Source organism: Sciurus carolinensis, chromosome 17 (genome assembly GCF_902686445.1).
Source record: "Sciurus carolinensis chromosome 17, mSciCar1.2, whole genome shotgun sequence".
Lineage (NCBI taxonomy): Eukaryota > Metazoa > Chordata > Mammalia > Rodentia > Sciuridae > Sciurus > Sciurus carolinensis.
The window spans coordinates 65,817,009-65,842,023 of NC_062229.1; the positions used below are offsets into that span (position 1 = coordinate 65,817,009).

Below are 25,015 nucleotides of genomic sequence, written 5' to 3' on the forward strand. Positions count from 1 at the left end.
TCCCTGTTTTGTTCCAGTTTTTAGGGGGAATGCTTTCAATTTTTCTCTATTTAGAGTGATGTTGGCCTTGGATTCAGCACATATAGCTTTTTCAATGTTGTGGTATGTTCCTACTCTCCCTAGTTTTTCTAGTGTTTTGAACTTCAGTGGTTCCCATCCTTTGTTTTGGGGAGTAAGGATAAAAAACCCAAACATTTCTTTTTATTAAAATAAAAACAACAAATTTTCAAAAGTGAAACTTAGCTGTTAGCATTTGTCAATCTGACTTAATTTTTAAAGGCCATAGAACATGCATTCAGGAAAAAAATAAAACACCAAGGATTTTTAGAAACTATATGTTGATTGAGAATATTATCAATGTGTTTTACAAAGTGGCATTAACTGGCACTTTTTCTTGTAAAAGAAATGTGTGTACATCTCACTAATAGCACTGGCCTGTAGCACAGAATATTCCATACAAAAAACAATATCATTAAGAAACAAAGAATTGTCCTAAAACAGAAAAGAAACTGGTTTGAATATAATAATTGTTTCCAGAGACTCTCCTTTTAATCTGAACCTTTAACCCTGCAGTTAAATGTTAGTAAAAGAACTCTAATTGATAAGTACTAAATTAAAACATTTTTGTCTTAGAGATTATGAATTTCTTAAGGTGACTTGTTTTTATAAACTCCAAAGCATCAAAATATTCCAATAGTAAGTTTATTATATATAAAATTTATTATTTCATATATAAGTAAGAATATAAAGTTATTTTTCTATGGAAGCTCAAAATATACCTTTGATACAGCCAAGTTCTAATCTTAAAAAAAGAAAGCACTCAATTTTTTTTTTCTTTTTGGTACCAGGGATTGAACTCAGGGACACTCAACCACTGAGCCACATCCCCAGCCTTATTTTGTATTTTATTTAGAGACAGGGTCTCACTGAGTTGCTTAGGGCCTTTCCGTTGCTGAGGCTGGTTTTGAACTCCCAATCCTCCTGCCTCAGCCTCCTGAGCTGCTGGAATTTCAGGCATGGGCCACTGCACCCGGCTCCAATTCAATTTTTATTCATATTCTCTCAATGTCAAATTGCTGTTTATTTTCAAGAAGCAGTTGGTCTTTGTCTTTAACTATTCTAGCAGAGTTTTTGTTTTCATCTTTCTGGTTTTCAATCACTTTTAAAAACTCTTCATTTTTACTCTGTAGTAATTCCTGACGCTTGAGGGACTCCTGCAGTTGCGTTCAATGATTGAAGGGAACACAATGCACAGTTGCATTCCTAGGACCACAGGCCTTTCGCGTGTTTTATTGTTCTCTGAGTTGCCGATTCAAGATTTTCAATTGCCTTTGCAACGGATCATTTCCACTTCTCAATGACTGCATGACCACTGCTACTTCACCTTGAAGATTTGTGTGTCCACTTACTGCCGGAAGGCCACACGTACATGCTTCCACTTCTGTTATCAGTCTCTGAATTTCTGAATTTTCTTGTTCTACTACCAGGGCCTTGAGTTCTCTCCACAAATATTTTATAGTTCAAACTTTGTCAGCAGTCTGATTCACATTTTTTTGCCTTCTCTACGCCCTTGACTATGTTTGTGTCTTGCACGTGTATGTTTGAATATTTTCCTTCATTTGTGTCCTTCCTTTCCAATTTGTTCTCTGGCACATCTTTCTTCATGAAAGCTGCCTGTGATTGAGTGGGGCTTCAGTGTGTCTGACTGTCCTGGAAGGTTTCTTTTTCACGAGATTGAAACAGAGACATGTGTGTTTGAAAACAGGTTAGTAAGCCTCCATCCTTAGGAACTCCTTGTTGTGGCAGAATCCGCGTAGCGAGACTTGGCTGCTTGTGATGCCAACCGGTTATCACCGTAAGTTCCACTGGAGGGCAGGGCCGCTGCTGAGGTGACTAGACTGGGATGGAGGAACAACAGCCAGAACTAGAATGTGATGTTGCCTGAGATTCAGAACCAGACACAGTGTGGCGGGGTACAGCAGAAATTCTGTGCTTTGAAGCCAGGTTACTCATTGTTGATGTCTCAGTCTGCACATGCCCACAGGGGTCTTGGTGTATTATTGGTGAATATACATTCTATAATGACCCATCTTGTGCTATGTTTAATGTTTCTCTTTCACTTCCAGCAGAAGCTTCTTTAGGTATCTGTTTCTTTTCTTTCTTTCTTTTTTATTTTTGAAATTCGAATATTTTCTTCCCATAGCTTTATTTTTAAATTTATTTTTATTGTAAACCAATGGGATACATCTTGTTTCTCTGTTTGTACATGAAGTAGAGGCATACCATTTTTGTTATCATACATTTACCTAGGGTAATAGTTTTTGATTTATTCTGTTATTTTTTTCTCCCTCCCACCCCTCCCTCCCCTCCCTCCCCTCTTATCCCTCTATACAGTCCCTCCTTCCTCCATTCTCGCTCCCCTCCCAACCCCCATTATGTGTCATCATCCGCTTATCAGCAAGATCATTCGTCCTTTAGTTTTTTGAGATTGGCTTATCTCACTTAGCATGAGATTCTCCAATTTCATCCATTTGCCTGCAAATGCCATAATTTTATTATTCTTTATGGCTGAGTAATATTCCATTGTATATATATATATCTATATATATACCACAGTTTCTTTATCCATTCATCAATCGAAGGGCATCTAGGTTGGTTCCACAATCCCATAGCTTTGTTGGAGTATAATGTATGTGTACCACATTTTCTTTATCCATTTATCTGTGGAAGGGCACCTAGGCTGGTTCCATAGCTCAGCTATTGTGAATTGAGCTGCTCTGAACATTGTTGTGGCTACATCATGATCGTATGCTGATTTTAAGTCCTTTGGGTATATGCAGAGGAGTGGGCTATCTGGGTCACAGAGTTGGGTGCCTTGTTCTCTGGTATTACCAAACTGCTATTCCGCCCTCGCCAACCCCTGTATTTTTAGACAAATGCGTAGCTCCATGCAGTACTGCTTGTCCTCCTTTCCTGCTCTCTCCCTGTCCTGTCCTCTGTATGGATAACCCCACTCGGGGGCTCTCAGCTCAGACATGGCATTGAGGAAAGCCAACCATGACTCCTTATTTACACTCTTTAAACCCGGGTCCCTAGCACTTAGCAGTTCCTCAATAAATATGGAAACAAATAAATTCTGTTTATTCAAAGGTGATTTAAAGGATGGCTCCCTCTGATGCAGAAGCAAGAAGGGAGACATGTAAAGGAATATTTTGCAATTAAAGGGGTAAAGACAGAGTGGAAAAAAATCAATGAAGTTCTAAGACAGCCACAAGGAAAGGTACAGCAGTTTCTCTAGGGAAAGATGGCCATCCTTAAGGAGGACTTCACATAGCAGAGTCAGGCTTACAGGACATGTGTCAGAACAGTGGGTGAAAAAGCTTCAGAGGGAAGGAACCCAATATTCACAGATGAAGGTGTTAAAAAAAGGGAATGGTAATTTTGGAAACCATTAATGGAGAACAGCACACTTGGTTGTTTAAAAGTTAATATTACGAGGTAAACAGTAGGGTACCATGTGAATTTATGTTTCTGTGGTGTTTTAATTTTGTTCTGAGGGTTTTTTCTTTTCCATGGATGAATATCCAAGATGTTTGTGATACTGCTGGTTATCACTGATGAGTTCTGCTTCCTCAAATGTTAAAGGTTTGAACATTAGAGAAGCACGCCCAGGCAAGCATATAGAGCAGGTTTTACTTAAAGGTAGTAACACAGACTTCTCCCGGGAGGGACGAGGGGGCCATGGCTGGTGTTCTGGTATCCCAAGAAGTGAGAACGTCCTGCCCATTTTAGAGATTAAAGTTTCCTTTGTCCTCCTGTTCCCTCCCCATTTATCTCTCTCCTTCCTGCCTACGTAACTAGGCCCAGAGATGCAGGTGGGATGGCCAAAAGGTGGAAAGTAGATGGGCAGGGGGAAGGGCCAAATGGAGTGATCCAGGCAGGAAGTAGCTCAGGAGCATTGATTAACAACTCCCTGTCTGCAACCTTTTGGGCGGGGTAGTATAGGCAGGTGATCTTGAAAATTAAAGGGCTCTGGAGACAGTGACATTCCAGTCTCCCAGGGGTGGTCTCCAGCTTCCCAGATTCAAACTGGCCTCCATTTCCTTGATTCGACTCAATCACCTATCTATCTTAACTTCCTGTCTTTAATTCTGACTTCATTTGTATGCCTTGACCCTAGGGATATGTGGTGCCCCTGCAACCCCCAGGTGATTTGTGGAAGTTTTGGAGAATTAGAAATATTTCCTAAAGAAGTGAATATTCAGTTAAAGATCAACTCATTTAAATTCTTAATGGGGAAGGTAAAAATTATTGTTAATTGTTATTTTCCATCTATTTTTATAACGACTACTGCTTTTACCTAACTGTTATAAGTAGTCTGTTTTCATTCAATATATAAAGAACCACACTTAGAAATGACATCAGAATGTGGTCAGAAAGAACTTGATGGCACTGAAATTAATCCCTGCGCGCAGGGATTTCAAGTCAGTCAATGTAGAGAAGAGCGAAAGTCCTTCCAGTCGAGCACACTCCTCAGGACAAAAGGCGCTCTGTTTGAATGGCTTAGAGATGCTGTGCAACTCCTCTGTCCATGAGGCCTGGAGACATTATCTTGTTATAATAACCTTCAGTACTAGTGGACTCGGAGAAGCAAGCAAGTTATGTGATCTGCACATGCACAAAGCTAACTGTACTGTGTAACCTAGGTAACTTGATGTGACCCTGGAAGAGATAATAAACTGGACTGGCTTTACCAAGGAAGCCACTTCTTGCTCTTGGCCATCCTGTGTGTTTGCCTCTTTATTAGCTCTCCCCTTAACCCTTATAGCTGGACCCCAGTTAACCTTTACAGGTATGTGAAATTTTAAATTTGTTTTCATTTGTATTTATTTTTTGTTATACATGACAGTAGAATGTATTTTGGCAGAATATACATACATAAAGCATAACTTATTCTATTAGATTCCCACTCTTGTGGTCATACATGATGGGGAGTGACCCTGGTCACTGAGGGAGAGAATCAGGTCATAAAATCAACCCAACCGCCTATGAGAGAATCATACCTTCCAGAATGGCACCTTTCATGGTAGGGTACAAACAATACTTTCTCCCTTACTTCATTTCACTGCAGGAAATTTGCAAACATTATTAAAATTATTTTGTCCAATGTGGTTGGTGGACATTATATTACAACTGGACTTAATGCACATAGTCCATATAGATGCCTAAAATTATCATCATCTTATGTTGTATGTTGCACTGTCATATAACCAAAAGCCTTTTGGTTATTATTATGGTTTGGATGTGAGGAGTCTCCCAAAACCTCATATGTGAGAAAATGCAAGAGGGTTTCAAGGAGAAATGAGTGGATTATGAGAGCCTTTACCCAATCAAAGAATTAATCCCCTGATGGGATTAACTGAATGATAACTGAAGGTGAGTAGGGTGTGACTGGAGGTGGGTCAGTATATATTTTGAATCTTGCGAGTGGAGTCTCTCTCTGCTACTGATCACCATGTGAGTTACTTCCCTCCACCACACTCTTCCGCCATGATATTCAGTCTCACCTTGAGCCCTGAGGAATGGAGCCTGCTGTCTATGGACTGAGACCTCTGAAACTGTGAGCCCCCAAATAAACTTTTCCTCCTCTAAATTGTTCTGGTCAGGTCTTTCAGTCACAGCAGTGAAAAAAAAAAACTGACTAAATAGAAATTGGTAACAAGAGTGGGGTTGTTACTGTGACTAACCTGACCATGCAGTTCAGAAGCTTTTGGAGCTTTTTGGAATTTGGGGGAGAAATTTTGATAGGTTTAGCAGTGCAAACTAGAAATACTTCAGATTGTAGTAAGTGAAGCTTACTGGCTGATTCTGGTGGGAACTCAGAAGATCAGAATGCCAACTGGACTCTGGACAGTGAAGACAGGACTCGAGGGTTTAGAGGAAAAGGAGACGCTACTGGAATTTGCACTAGAAGCCATTTGTGTTATGTTCTGATTGGGAAGTTAGTCTGTATTTTGCCTGTGTCCTGAGACTTTTTGTGAGGGTGATTTTTAAAATGATGGACTTCTTAATCTGGCAGAAGAAATTTCTGGACAGCATAACATTCAGTCAATGGCATGGGTGTTGTTGGCAACTTTTAGCCAAATTTATTGTGATAATCAGGAGCAGAAAGCAGCACAGAAAGATTTGAAAAACTTGGACTTGAAAGATCAGAACTAGAAAACCAGGGCTAGGACCAGTTGTTCAAGATATTACCACCACTAAAGAAATGCTAAAGATACCCAGAGACAATAAGAAAGATGACTTGCAGGCATCTCAGGAATTGGCAGCATCATATCCATTTCCGACTCAAGGAAGTAAAAGTAAAAAAATCTCCCTAGAAGAGATGGCTGGGGTGCCCTTCTTGTTCAAGAGAGCCTAGGAAGTTCTTTCAACGTGCTCAGCTAGCCAGGCACTCAGAGGCTATTGCAACCTGGTTCTCTGGAAGCTTGGCTCTTGCTGGAGATGACGAGAGACCTTGGTGTCAACCACATGGTGCAAGTTCTGCAGGAATGCAGGAAGCTAGGGTTAGGGGGACGCGGAGGCTTCCACCAAGATTTCAAAGGAAGACCTGGGAAGCCAGGCAAAGTGCAGCAGGGTCGGAGTCCCTGCGGGCAGCCACTGAGGGGACAAAGTGTGGAGATGTGAGGAAGAAGCCAAAGCTGCAGTGGAGACACCTGAGATTAAGAAATGCCACTAATATGGGACATCATCCTAGGAAAGCTGCAGGAATTGGAAGCAGAGAAGCCAACAGCAGGGCCCCCGGGCCTGCAACCAACAAACTCTTTGGATAGAACATGATGTGCCATGTGCTTCAGATGCCAGACACAGAACTGTAGGACTTGTTTGCCCAGCTGGATTTCAGTCTTTCTTTGGTCCTGTCCCTTATTTCTATGCCCTAATTTTTTCTTTTGGGGTACTAGGAATTACACTTGACCACTGATCCACATCCCCAGCCCTATTTTATATTTTATTTAGTGACAGGGTCTCACTAAGTTGCTTAGTGCCTGGAAATTGCTGAGACTGACTTTGAACTCTTCATCCTCCTGCCTCAGTCTCCTACCTCAGCCTCCTGAATCACTGGGATTACAGGCATGTGCCACCATGCCCAGGTATTCTATGTCCTATGTTTCTAAATGGAAATGTTTTCTCTGTATCTTTATATACTGGATACTTTTAAGTTACTTTTGATTTGTCCAGGCACTCAGGATATGATGGGAGTTTGCCCTGAGTCTCAGAGATTTCAACTTGAACTTTTGGGCAATCTTGGAACTATTGAGGTGATGGAGACTCTTGGAAATGAACTAAATGAATTTTGCATTGTGAAATGGTTGTAAGCTTTTAGAGGCCAAGGACGGGATGTTATAGTTTGGATGTAATATTTCCCCTAATATTTCACGTGTGAGACAATTCAAGAAGGTTTGAAGGAGAAATGACTGGGTTGTGAGAGCCTTAACCCAGTCAGTGAATGAATCCCTGATGGGATTAACTGAGTGGTGACTGGAGGCAGGTGGGCGTGGCTGGAGGAAGAGGGTCTGGCGGTCCTGCCTTTGGGGTATGTAATTTGTATCTGGCCAGTGGATTCTCTCTTTCTGCTCTCTGATCCTTACGTGAGCTGCTTCCCCTCTTCCACCATCATGTTCTTTCCAGCTCACCTCCAGACCTGGGGAATGGAGCTAGCGGACTATGGACAGAAACCTCTGAAACCGTGAGCCACCAAATAAACTTTCCCTTCTCTACAATCGTGCTGGTCAGGTCTTTTAGTCACAGCAGCAAAAAAGCTGCCCAAAACAGTTACCTAAGGATAAAGTTATTTTAGAGACATGTGATAGAAAGGAAATCTGAGCATCAAACCATGCAAACTAGTCTTCCACTTATACCTCTGCAAAAAATGTCTCAAGAACCAGCCATGAGTGAAGACCATGGTGGAGAGGCCAGATCTGCCCATTCAAAACGTCCTTATGTGCAAGAGCAGGAGGACTGTTCACCACGGAGGACTGTTCACCACGTAAGGCAAATCGGGGTGGAAAAATAATGTGCAGCTCCCCATGAGTCCATTGCAGCGCAGGCTCGGTGGAATTAGGGAAAAAAAAATCAACGTTACTATTGGTCCTGAAGAAGAGCCACTTCATGATCACTCTAAAGGAGGAAAAACTTGAAGAAATACCTGGTAATTGGACAAATGATACTCTTGTCGTGAGGGGGGAAAAGACGGAAGGTCTGTCTCTGTGCTATTTCAGACAAGTCCCGAACCTGGCCCAGTCCTGCAGCTGTCTCATCTCTTTGGTGCTCTTCTGTCCCCAGAATGTGTTTGCAGGTCGTAGTCTAAGCTCTATTTAGGGGAAATAAGGTAGACTGTGAAAATAAAAAGAAGGCAGAAAGGGAAAATGCTTTAATACAGAGGAGCTGTCTTGTTCTTCTTGCTTTTGGGCCTAGGGATTGACCAAGGGGCATGCTACCCAGCTGCCTTAGTTTTGATTTTGAGATGAGGTCCCTTTAAGTTGTGAGGCTGGCCTTGGAACCTGCCATGCTCCGGCCTCCACCTCCAGAGGCACAGGAGTGGAGAGCCCCCATATTCAGCTACAAAGGAGAATTTTCATAATATGGAAAGTAGAAAGTAAGAATCCCAGAAGTAGTTGTAGAAGAAATGAAAGAGGACCATGACGTTCATACACACATGAAAAAATATAAGCCCAGATTGGAAATGGGGTATTGGACGTGTTCCTAAATCTAGCAATCCAACAACCCTTGATTTGAGGATTACTGCTCCAGGGAAACGAATCCTATGACTCAGATAAAAAGACGAGTATTTCTGCTGTTAAGGACAGCTAGAAGAAATCAAAATGGACAGAGGACTTGTCCCTGAAGCCGTTATAGTTGCAGAGCTAATAATTATAAGATCCATGGCTTCTGATCTAGAAAGTGAATCCTCAACTACATGGTGACAGAATATCCACAGTATGTCTAAATGAAGAATTTCAGCAAGATATGATTTTATTACATAAGTAGCATAAACTCTCTGCCCCAATTTGGAATTTGACTCCAAAGTAGAAAGCTGAGTTCTGAGGCACATGAAGTTTTAAGGAGAGCAAAGGTTCTGAGGTATTCTCTAAAGTGGACGAGGCTTGCCACCCCCCACAGAGACATTATACTTTGCTAAAGTCACACTTCTGGTTAATTTGAGGATTTTATCTGGTCATTAATTGATATAGCATCATGAAATTATATCATCTCTTTTGGTATCATAAAATGCTGGGAAATGCTATATAGGAGCTCTGAATGAATCTTTTCAGTTTTCTTGGTTTTATTCCCATTACATGTAGTTAATTGGGCTACAGTAGGTCATCACTTGCTAGGTGCCCGGCACACACCTGTAAGCCCAGAGAGTAGGGAGGCTAAGGCAGGAGGATCCTGAGTTTGTGGCCAGCCTCAGAACCTTGGCTAGACCCAGTCTCAAAAAATAATACATCTGGGGAGGCAGCTCAGTGGTAGAGTGCCCCTGGGTTTAAAAAAAAGTAAATTACATAAATATAATCCAGCTGTGACATTTTGTGATTACTGAATGTGAAATGGGGGAGCGTGTAAATTTCCGTTAATTCCTCGCTGACAACTCAGTAGTTTCACGCTGTGCTTGTGTGGCCAACTTCAGTGCACATCTGGCAGTGGACATCTTCACGGTTTTGATACCCCAGGATGGAAATGGAGAATTAGGAAAGGCAATGGGGGAGCAAGGGCATACCACAGGAAGAGAAAACCTTGTCCCTGAAACCCCAGGAGGTCCCTTTTACAACCAGATGCATTTTGTGTCTTTCTTTTTCCTTCTGCCATTCCTGCAGCATGTGAAAATGTGAGATAAATGGATGAAAATAAAAACATCCAGTGAAGACTGGCCTTTTTTATTCATTTTGGAAAATTTGTTTCCTTCAAAGAGAAGTTCAATTTACAAAAATTTCAGTGACCCGTAATGATAAAATTACAGGCAAAATATTTTCATGGGCTCAACTCATGATTGAACTCAGAGTCAAGTGACAAAAATCAATGACAAAAGTCCTTTTTATTGAAGATGAAGTTCTTCTTAGTACCACCCTTTCATTAAAGGTTGAGGGAAATGATGAAGAAACACAAAAGTAATGAAAGGAAGTGTCAGGGAACCCGATAGTGCTGCTGCTGCTGGTGGAGATGATAACTGTGGGTCATTTTAACAAAGATGACCCACAAATGTAACAAAGATTTCCCCAAAGATAGGAAACTGATTTCCTAGCAATCAAGGAGAATGAAGAACATGATGGACAGGAAGGCTATGGAAATATTTCCCAGTAGATAGTGGTTACCGTCCTCTAGAACCAGTTCTAGTTTGGGCTGACTTTCACTATCAACCAACTTCATGCTGAGGAGTTTCCCCAAATGACATGATGTGACCGTTCCCCCCATCGCTGAGCCTTCCACTTAGGTGTGTTAGAAGGCCTTCGCTTTGCCCTCATGGAGATCAGCAGAGGTTCTCAGCTGCTCCCCAGCCTCTCCTTGGGCTCCCATCTCGATAGGAGCCTTTCACACTGAACATCCACCTTGTGGAGCTCCGCCTTGGCTGCCTGGAGAGACTAAGATGTCTCCTCGTTATAGCTGCACACGTGGCTCCTCCTGGTTGCAGGAACCACATCAGCATCTTCAGCTGAGGGCTGCCTGCTCTGGAGCCCTGCACGGCCCCACAGCTGAGTGGGCGTGCATCTGGGCAGAAGTGCCTGGATCTCACACAGTGCCGCTTGTAGATCAAACAGAACTGTGGAAGCTGAGTCTATGCATCCCATGAGGGTTTGAGGCAGATCCCAGGGAAGTCCTGGGTTGTGAGGCTCTGAAGAATAAGTATCAGGGAGTAGAAAGATGGAGGAATGTTGAGACCTAGACCTAGTTGTCTGTCTGGGACCAGTTCATCCATCCCCAGGGACTGGAACGTTGATCGTTGGCTCCTCACTGGTTTGTGGTGCCACATAGGAGATGCCCACAGGAGGGACAACAGCCCTGGCCTGGGAAATGACTTTGTGGGGGGATATAAATTTCTGGACCTATGGTCTCCTTTTGGGACAACACTGATGGCCGCCCCAGCTCTGGAGATCCCCATGGAGTGCCGGGACTCAGTTCTGCCTACATCATTGTGTTCACCCTTCCCCTGAGCAGTCCTGCCTGGCAGGCTTGCGTGGCAGCAGTCTTTAGAGCATCCCCAGCACTCTCCGCTTGGAATCCTCCACCTGGGGCATTCTTTCTAGGAGGCCCATCTGATGCTAACTGCCAAACACAACCAGCATTAGCTTCAGAGGCCAGTGTGACAGAGGGTTGATGATTGTCTTCAGGACAACTTAGGTCTTACTTGCGTGATGAATACAAAACACAAGTGATCTAGAAAGTAAATCTTATTCTCTTTTGGTGTTTATATATAACACCTACGGCTGGGCTGTGAGCCTCTTGGCCACCAGCTGCCTGAGGAGAAGAGGAGGCAAACACCACTGTCTTTGTGACGTTCCATCCAAAGTGTATCCCTTCACAGGTCCCACAGCAGCGGAGTGGAGACCACACGGGAGTCCTACTCATTTCCTTCAAGTTCTGGTTGGGGAGTCACATTTCCTAATGACTTAATCATTTTCTGCCCCCCACCACCCTCCTCAAATGTTATTTTGGAACCTTAGAACACTTTTTCCCATGGACACTCACATCCTCCACTGTCACAGATTGGACAGTTTGAGTCTTGTCTAAATGCTAGATGTAACCCTCTGGTGGTTCATGGTGCTGCCACTGACTGTATGTCCCCTCTTGTCCTTTCTAATGTGACAGAGAGTTGAGCCAGAAGCTAAAGGAATGATGCAAACTCTCCAGAAGGCACGAGGGACTAGTTGGTGTAGTCCCTGGCTCCATCCTTCCAGAACAGAGCAGCTCCTGTTTCACCCACTTTCTGTACCCCTACTGGGATTTTATCATCATCCCATATTTCAAGGATCTACTCTTCCCTGGTGAGTGCCTGTCCCCTCAACGTCACAGTAGTACTTCTGCCAAATATCCATGGGGTTTTTATAAGGACAAAAGGACATAAGATGTGGCAAGTGGGTACCTAGTACCTGTCTGTGCAGAAAGAGCTTCAAGTCAGGATGTAGTTGTTCATTTTATTATTGTTATTTTTTTCTATGCCCCCACTAAAGAAATTCTGTCATGATCTCAACCTATGTCCACCAATCAGTGTTTGGGAAAACACATTAGAAAGCTGCCATGATTTCTAATCATTAGTTTTGGGAATTCTCCTAAGTTATGTAGAAGAAATTCTTGTGTGATCCTTAACATAGCCTGTATAGGAATCCCTGGGTTATAGCAGGGGACCCCCACGTCCACTCAAGGTGTTGTTTATGGGTCATTTATGCAGCACATGCATATAGACAAATCACTATTTTGCTCAGTTACGTTTCTGGACACAATGTAATTCACTGAAAAAAAGTGGAAAACGGTACCTGGGATTTAATTCTGTCTGTGGGTCAGACATTCACAGACCTCATAAGGAGGTCAGGTCCATACAATAATTATCTCTGACGCCTTCCTGACTTTCCAGAAGTGTAAAGGCATCCTGCCATCTTAGGACCAGATTGATGGATCCCAGGACTAGCTAAAAAGTGTGTCGACCTTGGATTCAGAGAAGTCACCCAGAGTGAAAAATCTATAGGCTGTGCAGGTGAGGGAACAAGAGAAAAACCAGTATATATTATGATTTCTGTGAAGAAGCTGAAGTCTTGGAGGTTAGTCCTGAAGGATGAGGAATTCAAATAGGGACTCAGATCTGCTGCAGAGGAGAGGGGAGCATGGGACTCAGAGCTAGCACCTGAAATTCTCACCTTCAGCACAATATGTTCCCAGCTCTGCCTGTCCTGCTTCATGGCACATCCATTCATCCCAGCCACAGCACCAGGGGGCCCCAAACTGGAGCAATGATGAGCAGCCTGCTCACAGAGCTGCCTGGAGCCTGGCATCTAGTGCTCAGGTGCCTATAACTGTACGCCCTCTTCATTGGAAACGGAAGTCAGTGGGAAGCTGAGACCTGGGACTGTCTGAGGCAGCCTTGCTGACCAGGTCTGCTATGGCCAGACAAACACAGGAGGTGTTTCCTGTCGACATGGAGTGTCAGGACCAGGGCCTCAGATCCACACAGTGGACTCTTGCACAGACAGTTTGGAAGGAAAGACCAGGCCTCTGCCTCTGCTGCTCACTCATCTATCCCCAGCATTCGCTCTTTCATCTTGGCACCTTGCCAGGGTGGTGCACACAGAAATGTCATCCACCACACATTGCTGTGTTCAAACTTAAGGTGGCCTATGTCGGGTCACCTTGACTAGAGCAACCCTGGAGCTTCCGGTCCACATTCTTCTGGCTCAAAGCATTGTACAGAGTACACTGAGACAGAAACAGATGCCAAGGTGCACTACAATCTGAAAAACTGGGGATTTTATTTGGGGGCTGGAATTCCCTCCAATACACTGAGATTTATTTAGTGTTTCAAAAGCTCTTCAGAAAGTAACAGTGGTGAACCCTTCTATTCTTTCAGCTCCATGAGCAACAGGCTTTTGCAGTATTGGTCTAGAGCCAGCTCCAGAACCACTGGCAAAGGCAGGGTCTACTCTGCAGCCAGATCACCTGCAGTACAAGGTGTTCCATCCCAGGTAGAGTCAGCACCAGGATCAGATCTGGAACCTGTGCCAGCGTCAGGGAAGGAGCCACCTCTCATGACTCTACTATAGGGAACATCAGCACCAAAACCCTTTGCCCCTTTTCTGTGACCGAAAAGATCCAGACCAAAGCTGCTGTCAGAGCATTTCACTCTGATGAATGTGGTGAGCTGCTGAGCTCTTCAGGGTAGCAGGGGGCAGACCATTCCCCTGGCCCCAATAGCATTAGACCAGGTTACAGTGTTATGCACCAATCCTAGCTGTTCCTGAACCTGAACTAGATTCTTGATCCCAAGCTTTCCCTGTCCCTAGGCAGACATTAGAGTTGGGACACTAAGAGTACCAGCTTCATTTGGGATGGGATAGATAGGGAACAGTGCAGTTACTCGGCCCATTCGGTGGGGAGAGTATTAAAGTGCAGGCAGATCCACACATCCACCAACCATCACACGAACCCTGCTTAGTTACAGCTGCCACAGGGAACGTGCATCCCAGTGGAAGGAGGACCAGAGGGCTGAGGAGGTTGTGCAGAAGGTGCCCCCTGGGCATTAGCAAGACTGAGAAGGTTTCTGTATCTGAAAGTGAGTGAGGAGGGCCTGGGAGGAAGTGCACGTCTTTTTCACAAGAGTGCTGGGTCCCAGGTCATCAGGAGTTGGGAAGCATCCCAGCTACTTGTGGAAGTCTCCATCCACATCTAAGCTTCCTGATCTCCAACTCAGAGCACAGTCACTTTCCTGGGAGTGTGTGCGGCCGCAGGCTCTAGCTGGGGCAGGCTGGGCCCTCCTCCCTAGGAGCTCTTCAAGAAGGTATTGCCCCGTGGCTGCCTCTTCTCTGTGTGGTGCCCGTGGCACAAGAAGGGCAAAGAGCACCTGGCAGTTGCTCTCCATGCCGGCGCTGGACCTTTCAACAATGTGGCCAACTGTGTCATCTCTACCCGCCTTGGGGATGTCAGCATGAAAGCTGGGGACAGTGACAGGGTGGTGGAGCACTGGATGGAGGCGGCCAGGGTCAGCTCTACGAAGGCCCAGAAGCTTTTCTCTAGAGATCTGTGTTCTGCGTCTGCTTTGGTCAGCTCTTAGGATTGTAGGCTGTGGTCTAAGACCTGGACGATGCCTAAGCCCTTTCATCAGGTCGCAGACGCAGGGTCGATGTCAAGCTGTGCGTGGGGTGCCCTCATTTGCTTTCGGCTCCTTTGGGTTTAGCTACCATCCCTCTTCTTGTGAGTATTGCTCCCTGGGTCCCTCTCTTGAGCCCTTCTGAGCCTTCCTGGACATCTGTGTCATGCAGGAAGGATAAATCAGCTGATGCACATGAACCTTGAGTGGCAGGGCTCCAGCTCACCCTGCCCCACCTGGTTCATCCCTTCTCACCCTTGGAGTGCTCAGTACCAAGGAACTTCTCCCTGCAGGCCATTCTCCCTGCTCTGCAGATCACACCAACACATGATCTGAAGAAGACACGGGGAGAAGTACCCAGGTGGCTTTGCTCTCTCCAGAAGAACAGCTGGCCAAACAAGGGGCCTACACTGCCTCTTTATAGACCCTGGGGAGGGCCTGAGAAGTCAGGACCCCCAGGATGGGATCCACCTTGTAGGAGAGGTCTGATCCTCCCTAGGGTCTCAGGTCTGAATTTGCACTTGGGAATCAGTTAACTGTCAGGCACACGAGGTTGGCCAAACTGACTTTCAGCTGTACCCTGTGGCATGACGGAACTCTTTGCCCAACTGAAATCTAAACTGTCAAAACAGCTGTGGAGTTGAAGTGGGGATGCAGGGCAGCTGATCCAAATGGGAGCTCCCTTCCCCAGTCCCTGGGATCCCTTAGGATTCAGAGGAAACCAGTGAGAAACTGTCCTGTAGGCAGTTAGTGTGTGTCCTTTGGGTTCTCACATGAAAAGAGTCTGAGCTCACACTCTTTCTTTCTTAAATTTCTCCTTCCTTTGCCCCATCTTTTGGGGAAAATGTCAAAAGTCATATGCCAGAGACAATGAAATGAGCAGGGGTTGCTCATGGCAAACTGCATTTGTCACTATGGGGTGAATATATTGAGAAACAGAGAAAGAAGTGAGCTTAGAAGGACTATTAGTAAATTGAAGGCTTGTTCTTGAGGGACAAGAGTTCCTACAAATGGGTGTAGTGTTTTCAGCTGGGCAGTTCACGGGCTGCACAGTCAGCAGTTCTCTAACTTCATTGCTGGTCCATCCGACTGACTTGTAGTTCCATCACACTGTTGTGTATGTGGCAAATAAGGCCTCCGATTTTAGCAAAGTAGTGACAAAATTCCCTAGGAAGTCTAACCCTGTTCCTCTATAGTCTTCACTGTATCATTGAAAACAGAAGATCTCTTACCTATAATAGAGTAGGGACATCAGAGAAATCTGTGACAGGTGGTCCAGCTCAGCTCAGCTCACGTCCTAATAATACTTTGGAGAGATTTTTTTGTGTTTGCTATAAACCCCTCCCCCCACTTTCCATTGCTCAAATTACTAACTAGTCTTAAGATCATTACACTGGTCCCAACCTGGCAGTGACAAAACTTCCAGGTCGATTTTCAAAAGATGTAGGGGGTTCATGGATTCGTAGTGGATTCTTTCTGATCAGGCCTCCTATCTTTCTAAGTAGAAGACGAAAATGTATTGACACCTATTCAGTCCTTTCCCTGTTAGAGTTGGCACCTTGGAAACAATTTCTAAATAAATGAGCAGAGAGTTGTATGTAAGTATGTTCCTTGGGGGAATCACTGGAGAAGTGACACCTTGCATAGCCTCCAATCTGACTCCTGGGACAGGGATTTCAGTGGAACTGGACAGTCAGGAGGTTCTCACACCTGCTGCTGGAGACACCCTGCCCCTCTTCCACGGTGGCTGGGCACCTGGACATACACCAAGAGCTCAGAGGAAGGCACCCTGGTCAGCGGTGGGGCTGGGGTGCATGGTAAAGGCAGCTGAAATTGTCTCCAGGTTGCAGGAGGACCTGGCTTCTCTTGTGTCACTGTGGGCCAGTTATTGCCCTTCTTCGTCCTCTGATTCCTCATCAGGACACAGGAAAGACAGGTCCTTCATGCAGACATCACAGTGTGGCTATGAGGCTCATGGGAGGAAAGGCATTTTGGGGTGCCTCTCTCAGGCCTCCCTCAGAGGGATGATGTCAAAAGTAGTGATACTTGTGTCAACTGAGCCCTCTGCAGACCTGTGAGGCGGGTGATCTTCACATCACATTGTGAAGTGGGTTGTTCTTCACATCCACATGAGGAAAACGCGCATGCTCAAGGTGACACACCAAGTGACAGTTGGACCCAAGAGTCAACCTACCACCAGAGCACGCTGGACCTGGTAGGAATATTGTAGCAGCTGACGTGAGCCAGATATCCTGGGTCAGAAGTCAGAGAGACAGGATTATAACGGGATGAGGGGACAAAAGTCTCAATAGTCATTTTATGACCCTGGCAGGTGGGGATATCCAAGATGGCCATTCCTGAGATGAGCCCTCAGAGAGCCCAGAGGAGTTAGTACCAGCAGCAGAAGGTGGTAGGTAGCCTGTGGTAGGGAAGGACTCCAGGGGGTTATGAGACCAGGATCTTCCTTTCCAGCTGGAGGTCTCCAGACCAAGAGAGCTGGGCTGTCCTCGTAAAGCACTGGGCTCCTTTGCCAGGTGTTTGAGATGCCTGCAGAAGAGACCAGAGCAAGATCCTGGAAGAGCTGCATTCAGAGTGGGTGTGGGGCTAGAGGTGGGGACATGCACCACGTATTTTGAGCTTGTGAAGATATCACCTTAGAGACATAGGGGTGTTTGGTGTCCTTCAAGCCAGACCAGGGGAAAAGAGAGAGGGAATGGGAGGGAGGCACCCCGTGGCTCCAGTTGGGATGCCTGAGTAGAGGGTCCAGGAATCAAGCTGATGGGATTTCAGGCCTTAAATGTGCACCTGGGTCTGTGCCTCACCTTCACCACCACTCTGATGGCATGGGGAGCCATGCCGTCCTTGGCACCTTCCTCACTGACCTGGTGATGGTGTGCACTGCAGCGAAGGGTCGTGTGGATGTGAGTGATCCTGGTCCCCGGGGACCAGCATCCTGAGGCTTGGAAGAGAGTGCCCTGCACTGGCTGAGAGATCTCAGCACCTGGAACACCTCTTCTCCCGAGAGTCTCACAATGGCCTCTGTCCATCTTACCTAGGAGTGAAGGAGCCTCCACACGAACCCCATGTCCCTGCTGTTCACAGGAAGCTGGCTGACAGCTCAGCTGCCTAAGATTTTAGCACAGTTGGCTATAGCCTGTTTCTCGGGTAGTACCAGGGGACAAGAGTGAAACTGGGACCCTCCAAGGTTAGCAAATACTTACGTGGTCACTACTCCCCTTTATACATGACCTCAGTCTCCCTGTCTTCAGAGAGGGTTGGGAGTTAGATGCCCAAAGCTCCGTTCCAGTGTTCCTTTACTCCAGATCAAAAGACCAACCCACTCCAGTCCTTTTTCATGGACATCCCATGAGCCTGGTGGGCAGTGGAATTAGCTCATGACAGAGGTTAGGGATGGGGGTGTTAATGGTCTACAAGGTCTTTGTGATGTTGTTTGACTGTTGTCTTTTTAGGGAAATCTCCTCAACTTTAATAAAGTAAAGAAAGGAAGCCTGTGGGGGGTGCTGGAAATGCAGAAGTCAGAAAGTCCCTGGCTGGACACTCCCTGACTCTGCCCGCTGTGTCTTTGACTTATTGAGGAGGATTTTGTACACACGAAGCATAAAACCATCCCAGTGGGTGGTGTGTGTGTAGACTGGAAATAAGCACAACTCCCTGGCAGTGACTCTTTGAACCCAAGCCCGGGAAGCGCTTGGCGCTGGGGTGGGATTGAGGGGAAGAGGGTCCCCTTAAGAAAGGAAGTCCAGGACACCAACCCCTTCCTCTCTCCTCTCCCACAAGACCCCTACGTCATTCTCAGGACAGCCCTGTCAGCTTCTTGTCCATTCCCTTACCCTGGGAAATCAAACCTCTTCAAGAGATGCTGCTGTTCCAGGTGGAACAGGTTAATATGAATTTCAGTAGGAACATAAATTTGAGGTCTGGGTGCACTGCATGGAGTGGCTCAGTGGGAATGAGGGGAGGGCCAGCCTGGAGATGTGTGAAAGCCCAGAGTGGCTGAGAGGCTCTCCCTGACTCACCTCTGTGAGAGCCTGTGGCCACAGTTCCCAGGTCAGCCACACACACATTTGCAGGGTGATTGCCAGGGAACCAGGGCTCAGCTGCTGGGCAGGCCCTGGTAAGGAGATGATGTGTGGTCTTGGCAGACTCAGATGGCTCATTGTCCTGCAGCTACGAACTGCCCTCTCTGCTTAGCTCCCACCCCAGCCAGCCATAGCATACTCAGAGTCAATCCCAGGGTCAGCTGATGGCCCAGACCAGCAGAGGCAGACTGCCTCCGGGCTCTGTGAGCTTAGGACCAAACGTGGCCCCTGGAATGGGGAAGTTAGGACTCAGTTTCCAGCACCACCACTGACCAGCTCTGTGACTGCTGTAATTTCTTGAGGCGCTGTGATCATCAATTCAATAAGCCCTTGTAATCCCTTATGTTTTGCCTATCTTCCTCTATAGTCAGTAGGTATGGTTGTTGTCTCTTAGTGCTTCTCTTTGAATTGTGTTTAAAGTGTTAAACCATTAAAAACTTAAAGTATTGTGCATTGTGTTTTATTCTTTCTTATTCAGACAGCTCATATTTGGAGGTCATTCCCTGTTAACATACTCTGATTAATTTCTTATAAATAGGTTTGAGAATGTGTTCTATCAATGATTTATGGTAGTGTTGAAGTATCTTTCTGGTTTGAGGGTATTGTAAATCCTTTGCACCGGAGCCAGTTGCATGGATGTATTGCTCATTTGTAGAGCTAGTCCCTGAACATAAGGCATAAGCGCGATTTTGTGGATGAAACGTGATGTCTATGTTAGTCTCTTTTCTGCTCTTTGTTGTGTGGGTTTGAATTTAGTTTTTTGCACTCTGGTGATATAGATGTATCTTCACCTCTATTATCATGTGTGTGTATCAATATACCCTCACCTGCCTTTGCAGTATTTCCAAATGATGATGTTTTATCCCTACCAATAAGTTAAATCCCCAAGGAATACAGCCCAAGTTCCAAATATCGAATGAGTAAACACATGAAATATTATTATACAAACTAATTCTAAAAATTCCTCAAACTCTTCAAAAATGAAGAAGAAAATAATTCCATATTTATTTTATGAGTTATATTGTACCATGAAAAGTCAAACTAAGACAGTACAAAAAAGAGAGGAAAAAGAGGAGCAGGAGGAGGAGAAAAAGATGATAGGAATCCAATATTAAAACAAAACTGGTAAAAATTTTTAAACATTACTAACAATGTTTAACTGCATATTAACAGGATCATTCAAATAATCATGTAGAGTTTATCCCTCTGATGCAATGATGTTTGAATACATGTCAATCTTTTGATGCTATGTAGCACATCTACATACTAAAAGGAGTAAAGACCATACAGTCATCTCAATAGATGTGGACAGAGCATTTGATAAAATTCAGGATTCTTTAATGGTAAGTACTCTAAACCTTTAGTTATTCAAGAAATTGTGAATGTGACAGGTTGACTGCCAAACGGGAAATTATACCTGCCCAATTTCTCTAATGCCTATATGTTATTCTGTGATATTGTTGCTTTACCTACAGCATTTATATATCTGTTGAATTCTTGGTTGAACTAAATCTGAATTTACAATTTAAATAGATTTCTACTACTCTGTCAGGTTCACTGAGATTAGTGTCTCAGTGAATCTAACATCTTTAAAGCAAGTTTTTGAACTTTGCCACTACAAAAATGCACCTCTGCCTGCACGGTGGTCTGCTCATTCTTTGCCATAATTTGCCTGCTTACCAGCCAAAGTCAATGAAATGAAGTCTACAAAAAGCAAAGATGATGTCTGCCACCAAAAAAAAAAAAAAAAGATATATTCCATGTGCAATTCTATCATAAAAAATTCTACGGTCATATGTCACTATAAAGAACCAATAAAAATTTTTAAGAAAATAAAAGAATGAAGAATGACCCATACGAAGAATTGGTGAGGATATGAAAAACTGGTACCCTCATACACAGCTGGCAAAAAAATCAAAATAGCTCGGCCACTTTGGAAACATTCTGATAGGTTTTAAAAAGTTAAACATACACCTGCTGTTTGATTACTTCTAGGTATTTACAGAAGAGAAACAAAAGCTCTTGTCTTTATTAGACATGTGCACAGATGTTCACAGCAGCTTTATTTGCATCAACTTGACCTTTTACACAAGCTGATGGCCATCCAGAGGTGGATGGATGGCTTGCACTGCACCCATGCAATGAATCACTGCAAAATGATAAAGTGAGTGAATATTCTGTACAGCATGGATGCACCTCAAAATTTGTATACTGGGTAAAAGAAGAGAAAAAAATAGACACATACCCTAAGATTATATTTAAGGTAAAATTCTAGGAAATTAATAGGGTGGAAAAAAAATCCAACAGTTGGATAATGAAATGTTGGGGGCAGTAGGCCAATTTTATTATCTTGATTGCAGTGGTACTTTCATGGGCTAATGTGTCAACACATTGAATTGTATACTTCATGTGATTTGTGTGTGTGTGTGTCAATTATACCTCAACAAAAAAAGTGTTTTCTTTGTTTTTTGAAGACAAAAGAGATGGAAATCATATATGAGAAGCAAACAGGTAGCAAATTTCCATAGTACAGTCAGGTTAGTTTAAAAATTTTGTAAGCATTCCCACTGCTTGGAAGAAACCTCCCCCAGTACAGTTTCCCATGAGCACACAACACTTGCAGTAGCTGCCTCTTACCTGAGGGAGCTCTGTTCCAGGATCCCATGGAGAGCACTGAACCCATTATGTATATGACTTTTCTTTCCCAAATGGTAAAATACTTCACAATAAAATTTAATTTATAAATTAGTTACAGAAAAAGACTAAGAAGAAGTCTAATAGTATGCTGTAATAAAAGTTCTATGTACATCTCTCAAAAAAAATCAAAGAGGGCTGGGGATATAGCTTAGTTGGTAGAGTGCTTGCCTCACAAGCAAAAGGTCCTGGGTTCAATCCCCAGCACTCCAAAAAAAAAAAAAAAAAAAAAAAAAAAAAAAAAAAAAAAAACGGAATTTAAACCCCAGTGATTCTAAGGATTCTAAAATTATGGGATATATCCAAATGGCAAGCACCATAAACAACCAGCCCTTGGAAGATGAAAGGAAGGTGGAGGGTTGCCTTTTAATAAGTCTTCCCCTGATCAGAAACACAGTCATGATCAAATGTCTCAAAACCAAAATTCAGATGAATTATTCTTGGAGGGTGAACCTTCCATTTTGTGGCACAGTGATATTTGGCAGAGTTTGTAGTTTGAACTACTTACTTGGTAATGGAAGCATTGCCATAAAAGTCCTAATGCTGAAGTAAACCCTGATCTTTTTCAAGGAAGTTGAGGCAAGGAACAATTTGAAAGGCCAAGGGAGAAACTGCTACTCTAGAGAATAGGCTGCTTTTCTTTTTTCCAGATTCTTTATTGGTGCATTATCATTGTACATAATGTAGGACTTATTATTATGTATTCATATATGCACACACTATAACTCTATAATTTGGTCAATATCATTCCCAAGTATTTCTCCTTGCCCTTCCCTCCTCCCCTGATTCCTTTCCTCCACTGATTTCCCTTCTCTTTTCATGAGATCCTCCTATCCCAACACACATCTTTCTTTGCTATTTTTTTTTAATTTTTAAATTTTAGTTATACATAACCATAGAATGCATTTTGACATCATACATAAATTTAGTGCAACTTGTCATTTTCCTAGTGTACCCTGTATACACCAGTTGTGGAATCATATATGCACATAAGGTAATAATGTCTGATTTGTTCCAACAAAACTGTAGACATCATAATAGGGGCTATTTGGCTTAAGGCTGTATATTATTTGCATTGGTTGCTGTCATTATTTGTCTCCCCCTTAAAGGTGAGGTACAGGAAACCTTCGGGCACACTATATGTCTACAAGGTAGAAACTGTACTGCCAGGCTGGGGAGATAGCTCAGTTGGTAGAGTACTTACCTCCCAAGCACAAGGTCCTATGTTCAATCCCTAGGCACCTCAAAAAAAAAAAAAAAAAAAAAAAACCAAACCAAAACAAACAAACAAACAAAAAAACCTTGTACTGCCTCAACTCCACACTGCTAGATGGGTAAACACACACACACACAGCATGAAAACACAAGGGCACAAATCACCCCAAACCAACCAAGATGCACCAACAATAGAATCCAATGGCACCACAGTAGAAGAAACGTCAGAGAAAAACTTTAGAATGTACCTAAACTGATCTGTGAGGTAAAGGATGATGTAAAGAGTGGAATCAGAAATAAAATTAAGAGGTAAAAATCACTTCAATAAAGAGATAGATTCTGAAAAGAAACCAAGCAGAAATCCTTGAAATGAAGGAATTAGTAAACCAAATTAAGAAGTCAATGGAAAGCATCACCAACAGACCGGACCACTTGGAAGGCAGAACCTCAGGCAATGAAGAAAAAATGTTTAATCTTGAAAGTAAAGTTGACCACACAGAGAGAGAACAGGCTACTTTGATGCAGAGTTCATGGTCTAGGCCCCTGCCACAGGAGTTCCTATCAAGTGGTTACTGGAGGTGTGGTTACTGGGTAAGTGTGTCCAGAATATCTTTTACTGAATTGTAATCTTTAAAAAAAGTGATAAACATTGTTGCAGAAATTTTTCATACCAGCGAGGTGTGCAAAGCAGGGGAGGGTCACAAATCATGGCAGCAGAATGAGAATAAATAATTTGGAGACCCTTAGAAAGAACTTGGGCCAGCAATCAAGCATAACTTCCCAGTTCCAGAACTGACAAGAACAATTCCATCTTGGTATCAGCAGCTTTCATAGATACTACCAGTTGGGTGCCAAATTCCAGTTGCACTGGTTACTTCTGAGAGGAGAGAAGACAGCAGGTGAATTCCCCTCCCCAGTACAATGATGACGACCTCGGCTGTCTTTGTTTATCATTGTGAAAAGTACCAAGAGTAAAGGAAGCATTTTACCTGAGCACAAAGGTGTTTGATGTCAAGGAACTAAGTACACTAGTTTAACTGGCATATCAAATGTCACTCTTAGTATAGAGTATTACTATGGTCCTACTTCACTAGAGCAGGAGTTGGCAAAACTGTCTATAAGGTCAGAGAGTAAATTTTTGGCTTTGCCATCTGGTGTCTGTTGTATCCACTCAGCTCCCCTCCTGGGAGGTAGCAGAGTAGCTGTGGAAGGGATGGAATGTGGGGAGGGAAGAGGCCAAGTTAGCCTTAGCCAGCAGACCCTAAGCTGCTCCCAGCCAGGGAGGCTGTGGAGGCAGATTATCAGCACAGGTGGAAGCCAAGACTCGTTGGCCTCAGAGAAGAGCTTCATGGTTTCCAAGCTCAGCCTCATGAAGGGCATGAGCTTCCTGCAGTTGCCTGGGCTGTGGCTGCACCCTCTTCCCTCTCCCTCTTTGTACCCAGTCCATGGCCTCCTGCTGCCACTTCTGTGGAAAGTGACTTCCTGTACGATGGGGTCAGGAGGCAGGGAGAAAGAACACATCAGGGAGAGATTCCAGCAGTCCCTACTGCTCTCAGAAGAGCCTCTTCTCTGGGGACATCATCTCATCCCTGAGTTGAGCTTGGGATCCTGGGATATGCTGCCTGATCCTTGCACCTGGGGTACCCTTAGTGTAGGTACTTCTAAGGTGACACAGAGCTCAGGTGGTGCTGGTCCCTAGCACCTCTAAAATTAGCAACTGTGCCTAGGGGGTCTCCAGCGTGCCCTGGGGACTTACTTGTCCAGCTCAGAAAATACCAGTTCAAGGCTTCCCAGGAGACTTGGTACCTCAGGCCTTGAAAGTAGCACTCTGCCCCTAGTTTCCCCTCCTCCCTCCCACGTGGGAGGTATCTAGGGCTAAAGTGGACACCTGTTTCCCCTTGTGAGCCCCCAGTTTTAGCTGTTCTCCTCCAGGGTGGTGCAGAAGAAAGATGTGGACCGGAGGAATTATAGAAGAGGCCGTAGGAATCTACCTTCAGCTGGGGAAACCCAGGGAGGGTCCCTGCACAGCTGGGGGTAGCAAGGTAGCATGGACTAGGGTGAGCAGATAGTTCCCCAGGTACTCAGGTGGAAAGCAGGAGACATGTTCTGGATCACGGGCTCTCTGTTCCTTCCCACTCACTTTGTGCTGACCCAGAAT

General features: G+C 44.3%; 1 non-coding gene and 1 pseudogene across 1 annotated transcript; one reads left to right on the plus strand and one right to left on the minus strand.

Moving 5' to 3' along the window:
- Nucleotides 1–1,040: 1,040 nt before the first annotated feature.
- LOC124968289 (coiled-coil domain-containing protein 14-like) overlaps nt 1,041–25,015 on the minus strand; it is a 31,046-nt pseudogene continuing 7,071 nt past the window's right edge.
- Trnav-cac (transfer RNA valine (anticodon CAC)) lies at nt 21,782–21,855 on the plus strand. The gene has a single exon. It is a non-coding gene; the product is annotated as a tRNA-Val (tRNA).